The sequence below is a fragment of the Agelaius phoeniceus genome, chromosome 4 (assembly GCF_051311805.1).
Source record: "Agelaius phoeniceus isolate bAgePho1 chromosome 4, bAgePho1.hap1, whole genome shotgun sequence".
Lineage (NCBI taxonomy): Eukaryota > Metazoa > Chordata > Aves > Passeriformes > Icteridae > Agelaius > Agelaius phoeniceus.
In genome coordinates, this window is record NC_135268.1 from 9,489,521 (window position 1) to 9,499,520 (window position 10,000).

Here is a 10,000-nt window from a genome sequence, read left to right on the forward strand (position 1 = left end):
TTCTGGTTCACTTTTTTTTTTTTTTTCCCTCTAAATCGGCAGTAAATATAGCTGAGTAAAATTACCTTGGTTTTCTTCCTTCTTAAATGTTTTTATTGATAATCCTATTTGAATATGCAGAACACGTGGGTATGTCCTGTAATATATCCTAGCTTTTCTTGTTTACAGGGTACTCAGAAAATATTTTTCCCTTAGAGTCCCACTGAAACATTCTCCGTGCAATGTCCGTTAAGGTCTGTGTTTACAAATAAGCCACCATCAGCTGAGATATTTGCCTGTGTACCTTTTCCTGTCATTCAGAGCTTGCGTTCTGTGGTTTTTATGATAAACCTATCAAACTTGCAAAACTGTTTTGCAAGTCTTAACCGTTGAAGGCAGCAAGAAGTGGTTTTAAAGGCTGTTCTTGAGCAGACAAAGGGGAAAAGTGTGAATTTGATGCTGAACTTGTCCTTTTTCATTTGACTTGCCTTGAATTATTTAGGAAGAGAGAGCACTAGAAAAAAGAGAGAAATAGAATTGGTTCTTGAGCCCTCCTAAAATGCTCCCCGTGATTCCGTGTGGAGCCCAAGTGAAGGGTGATGGAACAGAGCCCCTGTGCTTTAGAAGGAAATCAATTTCAACCTGATCTCCACCCTGAGTCTCCCTAATTTCTGTTTTTAAAATGCAAACTCAGTTTAGGAAGTGTTGGGAGTCAGTATTTTGGGGAAGAAATGGCAGTTGCACAAACCGTTCCATTTCCCAGAGGCTCTGGGAAGGATTCATTTTGTAAGCGCTGTAACTGCCATCGGTTGGGGGTTTGGGGTTGGAATGTGCACTTGCCCTCCTATAAAGCACTCGTTCATTTGCATTTCAGTGCCAGGAGTCTGGAGAAACTGGAGAAGAGCCCAAGAGACATTTTTCATCCTGAGATACAAAAGGTAGGAAGTGACTTTTTTTGGTTTGGTTCTTTTTCTTTATGATTTCCTGGAAATAGAAGTAATTAAGTATAGATCCTACTGGTTTGTTTCTTCCAGTAGCTAATAAGAATAATAATAATAATCTAATACTACTTAAACTGTCTCTTTATCCATTGAGCTGGCCATTTCAAATCCAAACTTCTAAACACAAATAAAACCATCATCCTTGTAGAATCTTTAATAGGAGGGGGCTAAAGATGCTGTTTCTGTTGACAGGATTTATTGGTTCTTGAAGGGCAAGAGGTGAGTACAAGCCTAACTACTTCTTGCTCACAGACCCGTCCGGTGAATACAGCTTTGTATTTTGATGGGCTTTTGATGAGTTCTAAATCAATTGCTCGTTACAGTAAAAAGAAGTCATGTTTTTTTGAACCTGACAGCAAAAATAACTTGAAGCACCAACTTAATAATAATTGATCACCCGTCTAAGTTAATGATTTTATGCTATACTATCAAAGTTTAAAGGTGAATTATTGTGTAGTAGGAGATGGTATAAAATGTATGTTCTAACGTGTAGGATGTAGGCAAAGATTAGAGGAACCAAATTTTTATGTCTTCTGTTTGACTGTTCACCAAATAATATTTGGTTTTATTTTCCTGGGATCGGTGAATTTTAAATTTGGAGTCCTCTATGCTAAGGATGGTCAGCTTACAGGTGATGAAATGTTCAGTCATGGTGAGGTTTTCACCTTCTCCTTAATTGTTTTGCTCATCTGAAAAAAAAAAAAAAGAAAAAAGGTATGTTTATTATTTGTTACCCCGTTCTGTCCGTTTCCTCGGTATTTGCTGGAGCTCTGCTTACCCAAGCTTTGGGTAAAACAAGCTTTGGGTTCCTTCTGTCCCACTGGGTGTTGCCCAGTTTGGTTGCATCTGGTGAAATTCAGCCTGAGCCCTTACAGAACCAGCTCAAACCACGCGAGAGCCATTCGCAGCTCTCTCAGGACACCCGGAGGAGGATGGGTGACGTTTCTGAGCATCTGGCAAGTGTACTTCTATCAAAACTCGGCCTGTGCAATTTCTGGGGAAAACCCTTCTGTATCCTGAAGGGTTCCTCAAACTCTGTTGAGGATCCAGTTAGCAGTTGCTCACCTGGATGGTTCCAGCTCCTCAAGCTAACACTTGTACTCTTGCCCTGTAGTTTAGATCTATTGTAGTTTTGTTATTTTGCAAGATTTTACGTCTTTGGACAATAACGTGCATTTCACTCTTTGGAACCTCTTGGATCATTCTTTGGTGCAGGACCACCTAATGGGACACTTGGCTGCTGTGCTGAAGGGCTTGGTTACTGGAATTGTAAATCCCGGAGAGTTTGTCAGTCTTCTGTCCCCAGGGAGGTGTCACGCTTTGTTCACCGTTGCTCTGTTTGTCGGGTGCTGCTTCTTGTCGGAGGTATTAACTTCAAACTGCCCTGTTCTTTTTTTAACTTTTTTTCCTGGTTCTCTCCGTAGGGCAGGGAAGGACTCTCGTATCCCGGTCGTCAGACTCAGCGCTGCCCGAGAAGATACAGAGACTGTAAAAATCATAAGGAGCAACTAGGACTGCAGAGGAAACAAACTGGAGAGAACAAAAGGTGATATTGTTCTCCTTAGCCTGGATTAGAAACATCCACTGCGCTTTGATGCCGGTGGCTGCCAGGGGCTCGTTAGGTCTCTTTAGGCAGGTGTAGGTGTTCACTTGTAGGTTCTATTTTTTGGCAAAGGACCACGAGAGAAGTTTATTTATAGATCCAAATAAACATTCATCTTATCTGAACATAACCTGTCATCCCCTTTCTGACATTAAGGACTCCTGTATAAATACTTGGGGGGGTTTTCTTTGTCATTTCTGAATGGTTCCATTTTGCCGGCTACTTGAACAAATCTGAGGGGGTTTAATTGCAGACTGCTTCCTTGAAATTCTGTTGGTCTCTGCTTGGAACCCTTCTTGTACTGCTTAATGAAAGACTTCGGATGGTGTTTTCTTGCCTGTTTGTGGTTAAGGTCGTGCTCTGATGCATTTACAGAAGCCATGGCAGGAGAGAGTCAGCTGCTGGAGAAGAGGAGACAGTACTATCCCTGTGCAGCACAGAACTGTGCTACTGCTGTGTCATCAGCTGTGTCTGCACTGAAAGTAGCCACCTTCACTTGTAGGTAGCTCCTTGGTGCTTTAGGACACGCTGAGGGATTTATTCCTTTTGGGATCCACGATGAGAATTCCCAAGAGAGGTAGTAGTAATAAGGTCTGAGATTGGAAAAAAGCCTGTGTCCTTGGAATGTTGTTGTTGTCGTCAAAAGTTAATTTTTCCTTCTTTCTTAGCCGGTAGTCAGCTTTTTGCTTTATTTTTTGTGGTATCAGTATTTGATTGTTTAAAAAATTGCTTCAAAGAACTGCAGTGGCTGGCCACCAGGACCTTGTTCAGATTTGCCTATTTGCTTGTAGCTAAAACGTTTCCATATTGTTTATCATTCTATTGAAGAAACTGCTGCCCAGGCAACTAAGAACTGAACATCTATCTGTCTAGGACACGGGGAGAGGATTTAGGTCATGTCTTTGTTTCCAGAAAAAAGTTCCAGTGTAGTTTCTAACTAGAGGAAAAGGGGGGGGGGGGGTAAAGACTCGGGGCTCTGATGCCACTGGGGGCACCCCGAGGTGCCCAGGAGAGGGAGCCCCACTGCGGTGCAGGAGCAGGTATGTTATCACGTACTAGAGAGCAAATTATAAATAGAAATATGAAAATTATAAATATAAAAATATTTTTTAGATCGTTAAAGAAAGCGTTTTTTTTAACTTGTCAATAGGCAGGGTTTTGATGATAAAAATGATAAATACAAAGAATATGAAGGTAGAAATCTAAGTCTAGAAAGATATCATAAATACATACAGATAAAGTTTAAAGCTAGAAGAAAAAATCAGTTGCAGCAGTAGATACGATACATAATATAGATAATACTTTAAATACATGTCTAGAATTTTATAGATATTATAGATAATTATTAATAGATTGCATCAAAAGAAACGATAAATATAAATGTGAGTATAACTATACAAAGTATAAAAATATTTCGATACCGTTTAAAAGAAGGTGTTTTCTTGTATTTATTTGAGATGGGTTAGAGATGGGGTTTTTATTTGGATTAATAGAAGTATTCTAGAAATATAAATCTAACTGTAGAGAGATCCAATCGATAGAGGAGGATATTTCTAAAACCACAACCGAACGCCGCCGCCTTCGGGGGAATCGCACGAGCTCGGCCGAAGCAAGGCGAGAGCGGCCGACCCTGACGGCCTCGAGCGAACCGAGGCGAGGCTTCCGAGGCTGCCTGAAGCGAAGCGAGCCGAGCTCAGGCGAAGCGAGCCTGCTGCTCTCGTGCGCGCTGCTTAGCGCCAGTGCGCTCCCAGCCTAATGAGCTCCTGCCCGAGCCCGCGCTCCCGGTCGTGTCCGCGCCGTGGCCGGGCCGCCCGCGGGACGCGGCAGCGGGAGAGCCCCGAGCCGGGCGAGCTGAACGGGAGGCGGCGGCGCTTGCCCGCCCGCCGTCGGGGAGCCGAGGCGAGGCGAGCGGAGCCGAGGCGCGCCGAAGGCACAGAGCGGCTGGGAGTTGGGCCGAAGCGAGGCGAGCTCGGCCGAAGAGGCGAATGCAGGCGCCAAGAGCCGAGTTGAGGCGCCAAGAGCCGACCGGAGCCGAGCGTCTCCGGAGCGAGCCGAGCTCCGCCGAGCGCCGCAGCATCCCGGGCAGGGCGAGGCGCCGGGCCGGGCTCGGGGTGCAGCCGGGGCTCTGGGAGGCTTCCCCGCCTGTCCCTCTCTCTAGCCCTCCTTCCTTCTCCCCGTCTTCGCCTTCTCTCGCTCCCTTTCCCCCATTCCCTCTCCCCCGCAAAGCCGGCTCCTTCCTGTCCTGTCCCTAGCCCGCTACTCCCTTCTGTTCCCCCTGTCTCCTTCCTGTGCCCAGCCTCCGTGTACCCTCGTCCCGGGCTTTCCCTTCCCGTGCCGCTTTCCTGCACAGCCCGAGCTCCCTCGCCGCCCTTTGTCGTGCCCTGCTCTCGCTCCTCTCTTCCCGTGCCCCCTTTCCTTCTTTGCCCCGCAGCCGCGGGGCTCGGGCTGCCGGAGAATAAAGCCCCGAGGGCCGGAGCCCGGCGCCCCTGGGCCCTTGCGGGAGTCCCCGCGCGGGGCCGGAGGCTCTCGGCGGATCCCCCCGTGCCGCTCAAGCAGCGCGGCCGACAGCGCCGGAGCTGCGGCTTTGCCGGTATCGCGCTGAGAGCGGCCCCCGCTCCGTGCCGGGCCGTCGCCGCCGTCTGTGCCGCTCCCTCTCTCGCTGCCCCTGGCCCGTGACAGCGAGGCTGGGCAGGAACCTCAAGCCTTCTGGGGGCTGCCCCCCCTTTCTTGTTGCAGCAGAATCCCTTGCTGGGGCCATGCACGTGTGGGAAGGGCTTGGGGGAAGCGCTGCGCTGCTGTCCGGGGCAGTCGGATTCGTTCGGAGCCTTCTTTGGGGGTCAGGGAAAGGCGGGGTGAAGGCTCGGGGCTCTGATGCCGTTGGGGGCAGCCCAAGGTGCCCAGGAGAGGGAGCCCCACGGCGGTGCAGGAGCAGGTGGGGGGCGGGCGAGGGGCGGGGGTCACGCTGGGTGCCGTCCCCCAGAGGGACCCAAAGCTGCCACCAAATGCACAGGGAGGGGTGAGTGGGTGTAGGATGCTAAAACCTGGCAAGGCATTCGGTTTTCTAGGTATTGCTAAAGAATAGGAATTGGTCTCTAAACTCAGCTGGGGAGAAACCCTCTCTATGCACTCATTTGTTTACAGGAATGTAGAAGGTTCCGACTGGAGATGCGTAGTAGTTCTGAAGATATTGCCGTGAGGTTTTGATCTAGGAGCGGACCGAGCTGTGCCCTGGAACCCTCAGAACAGCTGCAGGGGCTGAAGGCGATAGAAAGGGCTCTCTGGCACCTTTTGCCTCCGTTCTCTGCCAGCGCCCAAAGCGTGTCGCAGTCCCGGAAGAGGCGCTTGTCATCCCGAGAGCCAAAAGGAAGACGTGTCAAATCCCAGCTCTGCCTTGTGTTTCGTGTGGGTTTTTTACTTCGTATTGATGTCATTCCAGAGAGCAAGGAAAGAAGAAATGGGACCGGGTCCCACTATTACTGTGTGAAGGCTTTCTTGAAAGGCTGCTGTATTTATATTGTCCTTTTCCACTCCAAGCTTGACTTTTGCCCTCGTTTTTCGAGCTCTGCTGCATTGGGTGTCCCAAGGAGGGCGGGGTTCCTCAGCAGGGCTCTTAGGAGGCGGCGCTGATTCTGCTTTTTCTGCAGGCGTCTCAAAGCGTGCTACCAGAATGACAGTTTTGTGCACTGGAAAGCTTTCCCTCAGTGCCATCAGCGCACGTCCGTGTCTGAATTGTGGAAGCAGACGGACTAAGAAAAGCCAGCACCCGGAGCAGATTTCTGTTGGCTCTGTGTCTGTGAGAAGCGGGCTGTGTGCTGGACGGGGAGAGGCGCTGTTGGAGAGTGGCATCAGCGCCAGGTGTGAGCTGTGAGGATGATGGGGGGCTCGGAGCAGCGCCAGGTGTGAGCTGTGAGGATGATGAGGGGCCGGCTCCTGCCGGGGGGGCGAGGCTGTTTTAGGGGGAGGCTTCGCCTCAGCTGCCTTTTGCATGGAGCTGCTGAGTAGAGGGGTTCATGGGGGGCTCCCGGGGCTGTCTCATGGAAGGACTGCGAGAGCTTCTGGCAGCGTCTGGGCGAACACCTGGATACGCGCTTGGATCCGCGGAGCATCGCTTCAAGGAGGTGCCGAGGGACGAATCTTTGTGCCGGGAAGCAGCAGCCGAACGGGTGAGCGCGTGTGGATTTGGAGCGGGGACTTTGGTCCTTTCCCTTTTCAATTGGATCTTGGCAGTCCCCCCTCCCCGCTTCCCCAGGAACAAAAAGGGAGCTTGTGAAGACAAAAGAAATGAAGGAGAGGCAAGCAGCTACTCTCCTAATATTGTCTGTGTTGGAACTGGGGGGGATCCGCTTTCGCTTGCGGTTCCAAGGATGTCGGTTGAAGGAAAAGCTGCCTTTTCCCGGCTGTTAGGGGTATCCCAGGGGTGACAGGGAATCCCTGCGTTCCATTTGAACGGGAATGGGCAAAGTATTGTTGTCATCGGATGGCTTTGATTTGAAGGTAGCCAGCCCATTTTCATCATCCTAAGGTTTAAATGGAGGGGACAGCGCTGGTGTCCCTCCTTTGCAAGGGTTTGAATGGAGGTCAAAATCCCCCTTTGCACATGGCTTGCAGGATTTCATTGGAGGAAAGCCCCTTCTTTTCTGCGCTCCTAGGGGATGAATTTGAAGGGGAGAAGCCATTTCTTTGCCCTTGTTGAAGCGAGGTGAGCGCCGCCCGCGGCGTCAGTTTCGGGGTTGAGTTGCGGGAAGCCGCAGCTCTGGCGGCGTTTGCAGGGCTGCAGTCGGGCTGTGCCGCTGCATTTGAGGGCGCTTCTTGTGGCCGCGGCCCGGGCCGGAGCGTTGCCGCTCGGGAGCGCTGCCGGCCCGGGCCGGGCGGGTGCCGAGGCGCACGGGGGAATTTGGCGCGGCAGCGGCGGAGCCGCTTTGCCGGTGCGAGCCGCCGTGCGGAGCCGAGGGCAGCTGGCGCCGGGCCGGCCAAGGGCGGCAGAGGCGGCGCGGGCGCTGCTGCGCCGGCCCGGCCGGTGCCGGCCGCTCTGTCCGCTCCGGGCGCGGGGCTCGGGCGCCGCCGGGGCCCCCCGGGCAGGGGGAGCGGGCTCGGGCGGGGGTGGGGGGCTCTCCGGGGCGGCGCCGCCCCTGCGCGCCGGAGCAGCCGCCGGAGGAGCCGCTTTGCCGCCGGGAGCCGCGCTCCGTCCGGGCCGGCAGCGCGGGGTTGGGCTGCCGCAAGTTCTTGGGTGTCGCGGTTCGGAGGTGGCTTTGTAGGGATGCATCGCACGGGTTTGTTCTGGTCGCAGCGGGTGTGCGCTAAGGGCTATGGCGTTCTTCCTGACCGGTACGGTTCTCGGTTCTTCGGGTGGTGACGATAAAGGTTTGGTTTGAATCGAGTTCTGTAGTGGGATATTTTTTTGCCGGGCTATTCTGTTTTTAAAGGCGTGCAATGGTTTTTACGGGTCGTTGGGTGAAGCAGCGGCTCGGATTTAATTCTGTCGCGGTGGCTTTTATTAGCGTGGGCGTGTAGCGTTTGTTTCGGTGGGTTCGAGGTGGCGTCGTGTCGTTAATAGCAGCGGGGTTTTTAAAATCTCTCTAATTGCGTTTGTGTTTCTCGTCTTCCAGGCTTTTATTCTTTGGTTTGTTTGATTGTAGTGTACGTTTTATTGTTACGGATCATTTGGGAGATCTTGTGAATGGTTACGTTTCTCTTTCGGCTTTGTGTTTATTTCTGGGTGGTATTTTTATTTTGATCGAATGAGGTTCTATGCGTTTATTCTTCAGTTGGGAATAATTTTTTTGATGCAAATTAAGTTGCTTTGGTTTGGGGGACTTTTGTTTTACAAATGTATTTTTCTTTTTTTCTTTTGTTTCTTTTCGTTTCTTGTTGTCCTTTGACGTATTTGGTGGTTATTGATCAGTTTTATTTTTGGGAACGTGGGTATTTATATGGTGGGTCTTTTTAAGTAGGTTTTTTTTTGGGGGGTAGTTATTTTCTTATTTTTTAGTGGTTGAGATTTTTGTTTTTTTTCTATTTCGTTCATTAGTTCGCTTTCTAAAGTTCTTTTGACAGAGTATTGCTTATTCTTTGAGTTAGTGTAGATGTAGAATTTCGGTTAGTTTTTAAACTAACGTTCAGGGTCAGTGGCACTGATTGGAGTTGAGCGAGTTGGTTTGGGTTTTTTTAGAGGTTTTTGTGATTTGCTGCGTGTGTTTCTCAAGGGTTTTCTTTTCGTTTGGTTCAATTTTTCTGATGTGATGAGAACTGTTAGTGAAAAGAGTGTTGTGTGTTTTTTTCGCTGGCAGTTGTTTGGCTGGTGGAGGTATCTTGATGGTTTTGGAAGACATTGGTGGGAATTCGCTGCTGTTTGTTTTGTCATTGCATTTAGGAATTGGATTTTAAATGTAAAATTCTAAGGATAGCTATCTTTAAACAAAACGAGTAGATGTGTAGAAATGGGAATAAACTTTTATTTTGATCTATTCGATCTCTATTTAAAATTTAACAGGTAACTTAAGTCATGATATATTCCAATAAGATATTGTATTTTTCAAAGAGCATTGTGTATGTTGATAGATATATCAATAGAGATGCTAAATATAAACACAGCTCAAAGGAAATTTTAAATCTAGAAATGTGTTGCGAATCTATGCAGATATATAGATCAAATTATTAAAGGATTGTAAATGTAAAGTGACATAAATCCATACAACACGTAATACAAGTGATACCGTATAGATCTTATGATGGTATATTATAGGAAACAGCTATAAATCTAGTCCATCGCTATGATCTAATATGTAAAACATTATAGATATGGTAACTGTAAATACAACAACATTATTAAAAGTAGTTTAAAAGAAAGGATGGTTTTGTTTTTTACTTGGCAAAAGCAGGGGTTTTATTATAAAAACTACAAATACAAATGATAGAAAGGTAGAATCTACTTGTAAAAAGATCTTATGAATACATCAAGATGGATATAAAAATTGAAACTATTAGAAAAAAGAAGTTGTAGCAGTAGATTTGGTACATGATAAAAATAATGATTTATCTCTATGATGTGAATAATAGATATGTGATATGTAATGATGAATGGAATGCATCAGTCTAAACGGTGACTATAAAAGTGAATATAATTATGCAAGCTCTAAATACAAAACTATTTCAATAGAGTTGAAAAGAAGGGTTGTTTGGTATTGGTTTGGTTAGAGATGGGATTTTTTTTGGAAGAATAAAAGTATGATAGAAATCTAAATGGAAAGTCTAGAAATATACAGTCAATAGATAATGATATTGCTACAACCACAAAGTATGAATAAATACAGATAATAGGAATAGGCATAATAGATTGTATAAACGACGTAACACATCACTGTCCGGTCTAAATATGCGTGTGAATAGAATTAGAACACTAGAACTATCAAATTATTTC

The 10,000-nt window shown here is 47.9% G+C and overlaps 1 long non-coding RNA gene across 7 annotated transcripts in view; it reads left to right on the forward strand.

Moving 5' to 3' along the window:
• The window catches only part of LOC129121514 (uncharacterized), a 4,285-nt gene extending 954 nt beyond the window's left edge, over positions 1–3,331 (forward strand). Inside the window, exons 2-5 of one of the 7 annotated variants that reach the window (XR_013181782.1) lie at positions 854–917; positions 1,173–1,199; positions 2,405–2,526; positions 2,936–3,331. This is a non-coding gene — a long non-coding RNA (uncharacterized LOC129121514). Of the gene's footprint in view, positions 1–168; positions 234–853; positions 918–1,172; positions 1,200–1,224; positions 1,633–2,404; positions 2,901–2,935 lie in introns of those variants that run through there. The other 6 variants (XR_013181785.1, XR_013181781.1, XR_013181784.1 and 3 more) reach the window with 6 other exon arrangements.
• Positions 3,332–10,000: the final 6,669 nt, after the last annotated feature.